The sequence below is a fragment of the Eleutherodactylus coqui genome, chromosome 5 (genome assembly GCF_035609145.1).
Source record: "Eleutherodactylus coqui strain aEleCoq1 chromosome 5, aEleCoq1.hap1, whole genome shotgun sequence".
NCBI lineage: Eukaryota > Metazoa > Chordata > Amphibia > Anura > Eleutherodactylidae > Eleutherodactylus > Eleutherodactylus coqui.
In genome coordinates, this window is record NC_089841.1 from 262,173,789 (window position 1) to 262,187,825 (window position 14,037).

Genomic DNA, 14,037 nt, shown 5'->3' on the forward strand with positions numbered 1-14,037 from the left:
TCTATCCAGCAGATCAGTGAAGTGGCTAGAGTGGAGCTACTGAAGAGAGGAGCATTTTAGCATTCCCTAAAATAATGTAAACTGCGTTTTATGTCCGACGGCAGGGGTAATTACAGAGGCTGGTTGGGATGGGCACATGGGCCAAGAAAACCAGGTTTCCCCCCTCCTCTAATGCTTTTTTGGGGGTATTTCTTGACCTCAGCGGCGGGTATGGGTTGTAAAAAGTGGCGCTCTGTGAAGCTGGCCATTCAGGGACTAGGAAAGCTGGGTGACAGAACATGTTGGTAACCTGATGACCATCATGGAGCTCCCTACCGCTGACACGAACATAGCCTCGCTCGGTAGTCGTCACCCCACTTGCCTCGGCTCCTGAAAACAAAGTGGTGTAGACATGTAATGATGTTGTGCAGAAGACTAGGAAAGCTGGAGGCAAGTTGTGGTGGCGGCCATATTCAGTTCACTTAGATACAAAAATATCGGATTAGTCATCTTAGTGACTTGGCGGAAGATGATGATTGGGATTTGTTCCCGCCAGGAACTTTTGTTCTAAAAGGAACAATCCCGTGGCCCCTTCAGCAGCACTCTGCGCTCTCACACTAACCTGCTATAGTGTGAGTGCAGAGCGCTGCTGAAGGGGCCGCTTCCACACATAGCAGGTTAGTGTGAGCGCAGAGCGCTGCTGAAGGGGCCGCATATATTGTATTTCAGCCGCACTTCAGTAGCAGTGAGTGATTCCAGCAACCTCATTGGTTGTTGGGTACACACCCCCCACACCTCAATCTGGGGTGTGTGTACCCAACAACCAATGAGGTTACTGGAATCACTCTCTGCTACTGAAGTGCGGCTGAAATACAATGGTCCTTGCTGGTGTGGAAGCAGCTGCCGCAACCAATCACAAGGCGTCTTCTTGAAGCGCTGAGGACTGCAGAACCAAACAACAGAGCGTCCCACGAGTAGGAGGAAGAGCCGCCTCTGTGTAAGCAGCAGCAGCCTCCGCGCCTGTACACCTCTTAGGACCTAGGTCAGTTTTCAAGGTAATCCTGCCGGGGAGGAGGGGGGAGATAAATTTTTATGCTGCCCTATGTGTGTGCTGGTGGGGGGGGGGAGTAAATTATATGCTGCCCTATGTGTGTGCTGGGGGGGAGTAAATTATATGCTGCCCAATGTGTGTGCTGGGGGGGAGTAAATTATATGCTGCCCTGTGTGTGTGCTGGGGGGAGGGAGTAAATTATATGCTGCTCTATGTGTGTGCTGGGGAGGGGGGAGGAAGTAAATTATATGCTGCCCTATGTGTGTGCTGGGGAGGGGGGGAGTAAATGATATGCTGCCCTATGTGTGTGCTGGGGGAGGCAGTAAATTATATGCAGCCCTATGTGTGTGCTGGGGGGGGGGAAGTAATTTATATGCTGCCCTATGTGTGTGCTGGGGGGGGAGTAAATTATATGCTGCCCTATGTGTGTGCTGGGGGGGGAAGTAAATTATATGCTGCCCTATGTGTGTGCTGGGGGGGGAGGGAAATATCTAGCTTTACGTATAAATTTAAACTTCTATAGTTATAGTTTTGTAAGGCTGAAAACAGACATCCAGAATTTGTATTATTATCAGCATTATTCTTATAATTGCCATTGATGTTATTCCAGGGTCAGGTAATACACTGCATGAGGCTTTGACCAGTTTTTACTATTTTAGGTAAAAAGCTGCATTGACTGCACTTCTGCATTTAGTGCGATATGGTAGGACTGCAAGCAAAGCCTGAGACAAGATCTTGGTGCGCCCCATGACAATACATATCAGGTAGGTATCCTGCCCTAGAGGTATGAAGGCACCATGCAGCAGCACTCATCTGTAATCCAACCTGCAGGGACATTGTGTGCTGCTGTAATGCCCCAAAGTTACTGTAAGATTCTATTGCTTTACTGGTTTTTGCTTTTTTTGGTGTTTTTTATCTTTCATCCCAGTGCTACAAAGACCGAGGACAGAAAGCTCTGGCACTGAAATACTGTGATGAGGCTTCAGCCATGCCACCTGTTACTAAAGAGGTGAGGACTGTCAGTAGTAACGTGGTAACACAATTCAACTGTTATTTCAGCCATTGATTTACTGACCTACTCCACTGCTTACTGTATTGATTCTCTAGAATAGAGCCTCCATAGCCGCCTGTTCCCCATCTTCTATACTAGAAGCTAGAAGTGGTACAACGCAGTACTAGAGTCCCCTTGCCTGTCCTTATCTTATCTTTTATCCAAGCTACAAGGCGTACAACAGGGTACTAGAGCCTCCATTCCCCTCTGTATAACCTCTTGTATCCAAGCTAGAAGTGGTACAACAGGATACCAGAGCCTCCTTGCCCACGTTTCATGTTTTGTCACCAGCTGCTTCCTTTGGGTAAGTGAGAATAGTGAGATTTTTGGCCCGTGTGAAAGGGGAATTACTGTATGCTAAACTGTTCACTTCATTTTCATTACCTTCTATGACATTTATGGAAATGACACGGCACAGATTATTGTTAGGGGTTCCATCACACTCCCCTTCTGTAGCCGCACCGCCTCCACGCTCCCCTCATGTAAGCCCACTTTCCTAGTGTAACCGTATTGTCACCACACCCCCCTTAGGTAACCATACCGTCTTCACACTCCCCGCATGTAACCATACCACGGTTCGAAAAGTGTCATAATAGAGCCTTAAAGGGGTTCTGTCATTAAAAACGAAAAAATATATACTTACCTCTTGCTCCCCAGGGAGCCTGCTTACCTCTTCTTCTTATCCCAAATCTTCTCCTGGAGCCGCTTGTCACTTCGGTCACGTGACCTCCAGCAACCCAATTTTCCTCCATCCGGTCAAAAAGTGTACATTGCGCTACCTTCCGCTTCCTTCACTAGTGACGTATGCGTACATTGCCTTGTCAGGAAGCGCGGAATGAAAGCAGCCGTGCGAGACAATGGCGCGACTGCGCACGTGCGAACCCGGCACACGACTGCGCATGCAGCTATCCTGGAGATAGCTATAGTCTATGGAATATACACGGGCTTTAGCCTTGGCAGTCGTCGTCTTTAAAATCTATGTATAGCTACCTCCCATGCTGTCCATTGGTTTCTACAGTAACATTGCAGCGCCCTCTATTGGTTTTACAGAAACGTGCTGCACCTATGCTCCCTTTAATAAATGATCCCCAGATAGGGGACGTATCAGATGCAACACGCTCAGGCAGCACTCCGGGCGCACCCACAATGCACTGAGGGAGCTGGAAGACCTTTGCATAGCCCCACCCAACGCTTTCTCAACCGCGCCCTCCCCCCTCCCCCTCACATCCTCCTCAGTCCTTCCTCTTGCACCGTGCTCACGCATCCTAGGCTTGCAGAGCCTGCAGGACTCGTCACCTCCCTACACAGGATGGTTAAGCAGGCGATGACACTAGAAGCAAGCACTAGTTTGCCTCTGAAGGTGCGTCCGTCGGTCGTTTTGAGAGATCTCTTTTGGTGGACGCATTTTGAGTGGGGACGGACGGAAACTTTTTCCCACAAAAAGGAAAATTGGCTTCGGCCCCATAGGGCTTTATTGGCTTTCCCTGGGCTGGCATTAGTAGAACCTAGTAAGGAGAATAATAGATCAGCATGGTCATCTGAAGAAGTTAAAATGTACAGCAGGCCTTTTTTTTTTCCCGCCATACATAAATAAATCCATCCATCCATCCATAACTATAGATTATATAGAGAAATAAATCTTGCTATTTGTATAGCGATAGATAGATAGATAGATAGATAGATAGATAGATAGATAGATAGATAGAGTGAGTAGATTATAGACATACATTATATCCAGATGATAGATTTTAGATTATTTATATCTGTGTAGATTTTATCATCTATATTAATTATATAATAGATCTATGGATTATCTATCTATCAATCAATAGATCTATTATATAATCAACATACATTATAGAATCTACATATATACATAATACAGCTTTATGTGTTTGTGTATGTATGTAGATATATAAATATATAATATTTATTTATATGCATTATTCATATTTATATAGATAGAATAATATTTATTGAATATTTTTAATGAGATATTTTTAATGAGAGATTAATGAGAGATATGTTTATATATTTATATATATTCCAGGTTATTATAGGTTGGTTTTATTAATGAAGTGATGTGAATTAAGAATACATATAGCAATGGCAAGTAAAATATCACAGAGTGTAGGCTAGATACACCGCTGTGTAAAATGGTAACCATAGCAACTTCCATCAACAGATTCTGCGGCAAGATCCGAGCTCACTCCTCCCCGCATGAGGGGCGGCGCCCGCTATAGCCACGTCCGAGTCACGTGTGTCCGCGTCACCAGTGACGCTTGATGCAGGGCGGGACAGCGCTGGACGCCGGAGGTGAGCGGGATCTGAGCGCGCAACACACCGATTAAGGTAATAACTTTTTTACTGAATGTATGTATATATATAAGGGTGTTTTAATGTATTAACCTGTACCTGATGAAGCCTAACCGACGAAACGCGTTGTTCTAATAAACGGAGTAAAAGAAAGAGACGGTTGTCCGGAGGGTGGATGTTCCTAGGAGCGCGGTATCCTATTTTCTTAGTATATAGCTTTTAACTTCAGCGGCTCTCGAGCCAGAGAGACGGAGGATCTGCAGACACTCTCCCCTGTGTAGCCCAGCGGGATTTCAAGGGACCCACCGGCAACTTATTCTACAGGCTCTCCTGGATTAAGGGGTGTTGGTAGGGATCTTTGACAAGGTCTCTGCCAAACACCGGGTGAGTGTGATAAACATTTTTTTCACACATTGTTAGTTTTTGCCTACATACTCAGGAGCGCTAACCTGGTCTATTTACTTTGGTATGTTCTATTTTGGGACGTTTTCAGCCCTGTGTCACCCATTGAAATGAATGGGCAGCGGCCCGGGCTTCCCCTGCACTGACAAATGATCTATTGCTGTAAGCGAGGTTTGAGAACTCTCCTCCAGCAATAGATTGCTGTGATTGCTTCTCGGCGCTGGCTCGATGTCCAATCACAGCCATTCTTGGCTGTCCCAGGCAATCAGAGCCAGCAAGCTCTGATTGTCTGAGACAGTCAATGAATGGCTGTGATTGGGCATCGAGCCAGTGCCGAGAACCAATCACAGCAGTCTATTGCTGGAGGCGAGTTCTCAAACCTTGTTTACAGCAATAGATCATTTGTCAGTGCAGGGGAAGCCCGGAGTAGTGGCAGAGATCGGTGGCCGGGACCCGGACGGCACCTGCTTTTTTTTTTTCCAGCATCCTTGGCTGCTTTTTCAGCTGTGTGAGGGAAGCCTTAGACTGGTGTATAAAATGCTGGTTTAAGTAAATATCCTACAAAATGTTTAAAATTTGGAGACACGCTTTATTGTATACATATTTTTGATCAATTCAAAAAATGAAATACAATCCTATATAGATTTGGTTACATACTGTGCCATGTAATCCCGAACATTGTTTGCATATAAAAAATAATCCTTCTCCTCCTCCTCAGAGGGAACATAAACAGGCAGAAACTAAAAGGGAAAGATAAGGTCCAGTTAACCCTTTCCAGTCCAATTTGTATCCTGGTTTTCCTAGGGGGCTTACTTTTTTCTGCCATTATACAACGGCACTACATACTGGCTAAAGCCAGTACTGCTTGAAATGACACATTGGGTAGGCTCCAACAGCAGAGAAGCTGGCAATATACAGTAAGAGAACTCCGACGGACGTCTTCCAACATCGGAGCTGTACAGCCTTAAATCGTAATGTCTTCAGACGTCAGACAGTGGATTGGAAAGGGTTAAAGGGAACATATCAGCACCCACATTATGGGGCTCAAAGCTGAGGGAGGAACTTGTAGAGAGGGGGGGGGTGCTTTTTATACTCTCCAGGTCCCTCATCCCAGCGCTGTAACCCTGAGAAATCGGAGAAGCAGACAGCACGACTCTGCAGACGGCTCTGTAAGCATGCGCTCTCGTATAGAGTTTAATGAGAGAGCACATGCGCATTATCTTCTAAAAAGGGTCACGCTGCGCGTGTTCTGATTTCTCGGAGACACAGTGCTGGAAAAGAGGAACCTGGTGAGTATAAAGAGCAGCTCCCTGTTACCCCCAATTCCTTACCTTTCAGCCCCATAGCATAGTTTACTTTAATAAACAGGAATGATTCTACTACAGATCTCTGCTAAAACGTTTTGGGAACATTATATTTCATATAGTATTCCTTACCTCTACTTCTACATTGGTACAGACTTGACACACGGTCATGAGTAAAAGTTTTGCCCCGAGAATTGTAAGTAGAAGAAAAGATGAATAAATAAATAAGTAAATAAATATAATAAGGGATCTTCCCATAGGATTATCATGTCCGTATGGGATACCTACTCCACTTAGCCAGAGGGGAGAGATGCCATCAAGCAATAGCTCTCGCTCAGGTAGACATTGGCCTTCTATGTAATACATGGCATTCATGTACTGGTCAGTAACACTAATACAGCTCTGTACTCCCAGAATACTGTAAACGTACAGGCCTATTGAACATTGAAGCTTCTAAGACTATGGCCAAAGACAAAAACTTGCTTGGTAGATCTCAGGGTAGGGCTTATATTTCAAGCCCTATTGAAAAATAATGGTAGAGCTTATTTTGTAGGTAGTTCTTATTTTTGGGGAAACAGGGTAGTTACTCCCATTCTCCACACCCTTTTTAGAGGACAGGATGTGTTAATGTAGAATATCCTAGCATCCCCGAAGGAAACAGACAGGCCTGGACAAGCTGATTTCTCCTGCGGAAACAAAGGCAAACCCCCATAGATTAAGGGCTCACTCAGACGGGAGTATGTGTCCCACGTATTTTTCACATGCACATTTACTACGCCTGTTAAATCCCCAAAAACTAGATAGGTGCATATTCCGCACCAAAATAGGACACGTTGCAAATTTTTTTCCACAGACGTGAATAAAAAACGCTGGTGTGAGAAGCCCTAGACAAATCAGTGGGCTTTTAGCACTGCTTACTACGCATGTATTTTTCACATTGGGAGACATATGTCCATGTGAATTAGCCCTAAGGGTGTGTGTTCAGAGAAGAGTGCGCACAAGATGCAAGCAGACCATGAGCATCTAGAATAGGGTTTTCCAACATTCCTTGGCCAAGTATTCCCTTCTCAAATAAATTACTTAAAAATTCAGCAAAGGTTATCATGGCACTATGTGTTGTACCTACCTTCATCACAATACCAGGACAGACTAAGTACTCCCTAGAGGCAATGACTGTACTCCTTGATAGAGAAATAAGGTGTACAGAGGTGGCAGTCACTCTCCTGCCACACTAGTATTATAAATGGCACATGGTGGGGAAAGCCCTGTTAGGGCCCTAGAAGCTTCAAGGTACATCTCTAGCCCATGAGATACATATATGACTGGCTCAGAGCCAACCATCCGATGGTTTAACCCCTTAACGACCAGCCCATAGTGTTTTTACGTCCGATTAAATTGATACAACTGCCAAAATAATGAAAATTGAAATTTTTCCTACTGCTTAGATTTATTAAAAAATTGTAGGGTAAAAATACGCAGTACACCACTAGATGAATTCGTTAAGGGGTCTAATTTTCAAAATGGGGTCATTTGTAGGGACTCTCTGTTGTTTTGGCCGCTCAAGGGCTCTACAAGCGTGCTATGGGGCCGAAATCCCCTTCATGCTAAATTTCAGTTCTGAAAGCCACCGACTACTGCTTACATTTTGGGCCCCTTTGTGCATCCAGACATAAGATTAGGGCCACAATGGGTATGTCTCTGAACACTGGACAAACAGGGGTATCTATTTTGGGGTGCAAATCTTCATTCATGTGTGTGCTGTACAAAAATGCTGTTTTTAAAATGACAAATTTGCCAAAAAACGAAAATCACAATTTTTTTCCTTTTGCTTTGCTTGAATTCATTTAAAAGCTGTGGGGTCAAAATGTGCAGTACACCCCTAGATAAATTTGACTGGGGTCTAGTTTTCAAAATGGGGTCACTTGTGGGCGTTCTCTATGTAATGTGCAGGGGGGGGGGGGGAGGATGGAAGAGCCAGGAGAAGGAACTGAGCTCCCGTCCCCCTCTCCGCCCCTCTGCACTATTTGCAATGGGAAGAGGCAGGGCGTGGCTAAGTTCCGAGAATTAGCCCTGCCCCCGTCCCACCTCTCCCCATTGCAAATAGTGCAGAGGGGCAGAGAGGAGGCAGAGAGGGGGGGGGGCGGGAGCTCAGTTCCTGCTCCTGGCTCTTCCATCCCCCCCCCCCCCTGCACACGAGGACAACGTATATCTGTGCATGGGGAAAGGGGGGAGAAAAAACCCCCGCAGCTTTAGGCCTCTTTCATACAAGCGTTGCATTCACCCGCACCCGGCTTAGGTAGTTAACCATGTGCTGCCTGCTTGCTGGAGGAGAACCCCTCTGTCTGCTGGGAGTCCCCCAAACTATTGCAGATTTACATGCAATTCACCTAACAACCCTCCATCTGTAACCTCACTGACCAGCAGTGAATGCCCGCAGTTAACTCCTTCATGACTGACCTGGTTTAAGCACTAACGAGCAACCAGTTTTTCAGTCTTTATTTTTGTGCATTCCTGGGATCAGAACTCTTTTTTTTTTTCTTTTGTTTTGAGGACTTGTTTTTGTGTGAAAAGTTGTTTATTTAACCCCTTCCCGCTCCATAACATAAGGGTATGTCATGGCAGGGTGGTACTTCTCGCAAAGTGACATACCCTTATGTCATAGGGATAGCGCGAGATCATAGCAGATCTCGCGCTATCCCGCAGCGGGAGCCAGCTGTCACTAGTAGCTGGCGTCCTGCTGCAACAGCGGGGGGCATCGGTGATGCGCCCCCCTGCCCCCTGCTGTAAACCCCTTCCCTGCCGCGATCTATGTTGATCGCAGCAGGGAAAGGGTTCACAGAGGGAGCGCGCTCCCTCTGTGACTTCAGCCGGCTCTCGCAATGTTATCACAGAGCCCGGCTGGTTGTTATGGCAACAGGACGCCAGATACTGGCGTCCTGTATTGCCAGCGCCTAAGATTGCTATAGTAAGCATTTTAGCATTTTGCCTCACAAAAAAACACAATAAAAGTGATTAAAAAAGCGTATGTACCCCAAAATGGTACAAATAAAAACTACAGCTCTTCTCGCAAAAAATAAGCCCTCAGAGAGCTCTGTCCATGGAAAAATAAAAAAGTTATAGGACTTTGAATGCAGTGAGTTAAGAAAAAAAAAATAATTTCCAAAAAAAGGCTTTTTATTGTGGAAAAACCTAAAAAAAATATAAGAATTTTGGTATCAATGTAACCGTACCATCCCGCAGAAAAAACTGTAGTGTATCATTTATGCTGCATGATTAACGCTATAAAAAAAAAATCTAAATCAAAAATCAAAATACGGAAGAAATGAAAATCTTCCCAATTAGACTTTCTCTACACTTCTGGTTTTGGCTCACAAAATACTGATGAAAAATATGCCCGTGTGAATAAGCCCCTAATTCTGTGCATGGGGGGAAGGGGGGAGAACCCCCCCCCCCCCCCCCCCCGCAGCTTTAGGCCTCTTTCATACAAGCGTTGCATTCACACGCAAAGGCATCGCGTGGAAGAATTGCGGCAGCGCAGCATTGCTGCAATCTAATCCCTTTTGGAATTAGCGCTGTCTCGTCCATTCACAGGGCTGCATCGCGTGAATGGACTCCGCTGCCGCGGTCGGCAGAATGGCTTTTGTTAAGCCTTAATAGCTAAATAGAAGCCCGCTGTCTTCTGCAACAAGCGTCGGTAAACTCCCTCCCCCTCTCTGCGGTTTTCGTCAAAAAATAGGTCATGGCTCATATTTTGATGCTGTGCGGGAGGGGAGGGGGGGTAATAATCGCCCGTGTGAATGAATGCATTGGAATCCAATGCTTTACATGGCGACGATTTGTGGGCGACGTTTATCTGCGAGAAAACATTTGTATGAAAGCAGCTTTATGAGTGCGATATCAGTCCGATTTTCTTGTAGCGATATTGCGCTTGCCCGCGTATGTGTATTCGCATCTGCAGATATTTTGCTGGCTTTTGTGCATTCAGAAAGATACCCACCGCTGATCCCAGCTATTGAAATTAGTCTAACGAGTTCTGGATGTGTTCCTTTCCTGCGCAATTACGCAGCGTATCACGCACCTCCTGGCATATCACATGCATATTTGTGCATCCCCATTGACTTCTATGGGGACTTTTGGTGTGCAAAAGTGCCGCAAAATAGAGTATGCTGCATATTTTTTTTTGCGTGAAATGTAAAGATGCGCACTTGTGAACGAACCCGTTCATTAGGGCTCTATTCGCTGCATAAATGCGCACGCAAACACACCCATGTGAAGCCAGGCTTAAGAGTTCCTTCACATGGACATTTACACGCGTGTGTTAGCATGCGCAAACTTTCTGAGCACAATATGCAGAGAATAAAACCCATTGATTTCAACGGATTGGTTTTTGTTTCCTTTTTTTGCCCAAATGCAAAAAAACTGCTGCATGCTCTACTTTTGTGTGCATTTAAAGTCTATAGGGGGTGCGCAAATGTGCGTGCAATACACTGTTCAATCCCACGAGAAAAATAACACACCTGGAACTCATTAGGGTAAATAACCATTTAAGTCAGGGAGTGTTTGTCTGGTGCACGCAAATGAATAGGCCCCGTGACGCAGAAATGACAGTAAAATACACATAAAAAAAACAAAAACAAAAAAAAACTTGTTTACTGCGTGAAAAAACGCATACGCCCATGTGAAGCCCTTAGCGCTCCTTCACACGTGCGTGACGCAATCACGCGAGTGTGTGACGCTATTGCACTCTAAATGGAGCGCAATCACTTCGTCTTGCGACCGTTCCTGTGCAGGTAAGTTTCCTTTTCTGCACTGCCGGCCCTGTTCACATCGGCGAGGGACACACCCAGCAGTGAAAATTGACCAGTGGTTGCAGTTCCCGCGGCCGATTCTCTGCACGCAAAAACGTACGCAAAAGCACTTGTGTGAAAGAGACCTCACTGATCTTTAAGGCTTTTGCATCCCTTCAGGGTCACAGCTACCGCTGGGGGGTCACTATTACTGCCGCAGAGGTTTAGCCATTGCTTTCAATGAAGCCAGCGATGCTGCAGCCGACCCCATTAACCTCTTAGTGACCAAGCCTGTTTGTGCCTTAAAGGGGTTGTCCCGCGGCAGCAAGTGGGGTTATACACTTCTGTATGGCCATATTAATGCACTTTGTAATATACATCGTGCATTAAATATGAGCCATACAGAAGTTATTCACTTACCTGCTCTGTTGCTAGCGTCCCCATCGCCATGGTGCCGTCTAATTTAGCTGTCTTCTGGCGTTGTTAGACGCGCTTGCGCAGTCCGGTCTTCTGGCTGGAATGGAGATCAAAATGTGCAGCTTTGGTCTCAGTTTTAGTAATGGCAGCCTAGGGTTTTGTTCAAGGTCGCCAACGAAACCCATTTGAGAATTTAAACAGAACCCAGAGAAATATGCAAATAGGCGTACCTGCAAAACATAGGACATGCATACACGCATAGGTGCTCTGTGTATAAATATTCCCTATGGGGAGTCCCCTTGTCCCTGAACGGGGAGTAAAGAATCCCCTGTTACAGAGGATTGCATATCACATCTTGTATCCAATATAGAGGCGGTACAACAAGCCACTGGAGCCTCCATGCCCACCCGTATCACATCTTGTATCCAAGCTAGAGGCGGTATGACAGGGTACCAGAGCCTTCATGCCCACCCGTATCACATCTTGTATCCAAGCTAAAGGTGGTATGACAGGGTACCAGAGCCTTCATGCCTGCCTGTATCACATCTTGTATCCAAGCTAGAGGTGGTACAGAAGGGAACTTGAGCCTCTGTGCCTGTCTGCATCACATCTTGTATCCATTTGTTCGGCGGATGCATCATTTTGCAGTTGAACACGCTTGCTCGTAATGCCTTTTGCTTTTGTGCTTGAAATGGAAGCGACTGCCAAGGCTAAAGCCCGTGTATATTCCATAGACTATAGCTATCTCCAGGACAGGAGGACAGCTGTACAGCCTACTGGGTGCAGAGGGGTTCTTGTGCAGCCTTCCTCGCACACCGCCTACGTCGCGGAGAGTGCACAGCGTTCCTTCGTGTCATTTGGACGAGACCCTTTTGGACGTGTAAATCCTCGGACCGTCATCTATTGCAGACGAATAGTTTTACATTCATTAAATCCCGTGCCTCGCTGAGAACTGTCTGCGTCAGTTTAGTTTGGTTTTCTCGCTCCGCCATATTTTCTTTGGGCGACTTTCAGGAATCTTTTCATCTGGATATAATGTATGTCTATAATCTACACTATCTATCTATCTCTATACAAATAGCAAGATTTATTTCTCTATATAATCTATAGTTGGATGGATGGATGGATTTATGTATGTATGGTGGGGGGGAAAAAAGGCCTGCTGTACATTTTAACTTCTTCAGTTGACCATGCTGATCTATTCTTATTCTTACTAGGGTCTACTAATGCCGGCCCAGGGGAAGCCAATAAAGCCCTATGGGGTCGAAGCCAATTTTCCTCATTTTTGGGAAAAAGTTTCCGTCCGTCCCCACTCGAAGTGCGTCCAGCAAAAAGAGATCTCTCAAACAGATCGACGGACGCACCTTTAGAGGCAAACTAGTGCTTGCTTCTAGTGTCATCGCCTGCTTAACCATCCTGTGTAGGGGGCTGACGAGTCCTGCAGGCTCTGCAAGCCTAGGATGTGTGAGCACGGTGCAAGAGGAAGGACTGAGGAGGATGTGAGTGGGAGGGGGAGGGCAAGGCGTTGGGTGGGGCTATGCAAAGGTCTTCCAGCTCCCTCAGTGCATTGTGGGTGCGCCCGGAGTGCTGCCTGAGCGTGTTGCATCTGATACGTTCCCTATCTGGGGATCATATATTAAATGGATTTTTAGAACAGGGAGCTGGAAAAAGTGCTTGCTCTGTCCACTCCGCACATTGACCTGGTATTGCAGTACCTCCAGTACTGGTGCACCCCCTTTCCTACAGCAGTTTCCAAAAGCAGAAAAAAAAACTGACGAGCAAGAGGTGCAGCGCAGCTGCGGCTGCTAACAACCAAGCACTTAGATTTAGGCCTCATGTCCATGTGATACATGGCGGAAGTATCGCATGATACTTGTGCGACGGCTCGTGTTTTTGCGTGATGTCCTGTAGTTTTTATTTGTACCATTTTGGAGTTTATAAGACTTTTTTATCGCTTTTTATTATAACTTTTTTTGGAGATAGGAATCGGTTACGTGCACACTTCCCATAGACTTGTACAGGGACCCTTGGTGCGCAAATGTGCACAAAAATAGAGCATGTTGGGGTTTTGCATGCATGCGAAATGTGTGAGTAAAGAGAATTCTGAAGGCATCCATTGAAACAAATATGTTTGTGTGAAGCGGCCCTTACTGTATTTTTGTTAGCACGAATCAAGCACATTTGCAAGCGTAAAAAAACACGCAACCATGCCGCCATTTATTGAAATGGGCAATTAGTGTAATTAGAATAATACATGTTCTTCCCCTGCAGAAATGCACGAGAAAATAAAGGGGACTGCTTTTTTTTTAAACAAAATGCGCATGCAAAATACACTTATGTGAAGGAACTCGTTGCAATCAGCGGGTTCTACTGACGTGTATTTAGCATGTATATTTTTCATGCGTAATATGCTGCGCAAATACATCTGTGTGAATCTGGCCGAAGAGCCCACGGTGGTATGCGTAAAACGCTGCGTCTCTGCGGTGAGAACACAGTCGTGGACGTGAGCCCTAAGGCTGGAGCTCTATGGAGTCTTTCGCCATGACATGGGTCATGTGACCAAAGATCGCTGTGCAGCCCTGTGAACTTGCATTCTCAAATATATCAATGGGGTCGCGCAAGTTCCCACAACCTATAGAGTGCTAAAACCTCACCGAGGTTGGATTTTTGCAATATATTGGTCGCAGCTACTTGTGAGTTGTATCGCAACTCCATTGTCTTCAGTAAGGC

General features: G+C 45.7%; 1 pseudogene; it reads left to right on the forward strand.

Annotated features, from left to right (window-relative positions):
• The first annotated feature begins 12,916 nt into the window (after positions 1-12,916).
• LOC136630939 (U2 spliceosomal RNA) lies at positions 12,917-13,044 on the forward strand (annotated as a pseudogene).
• The last annotated feature ends 993 nt before the right edge of the window (positions 13,045-14,037 follow it).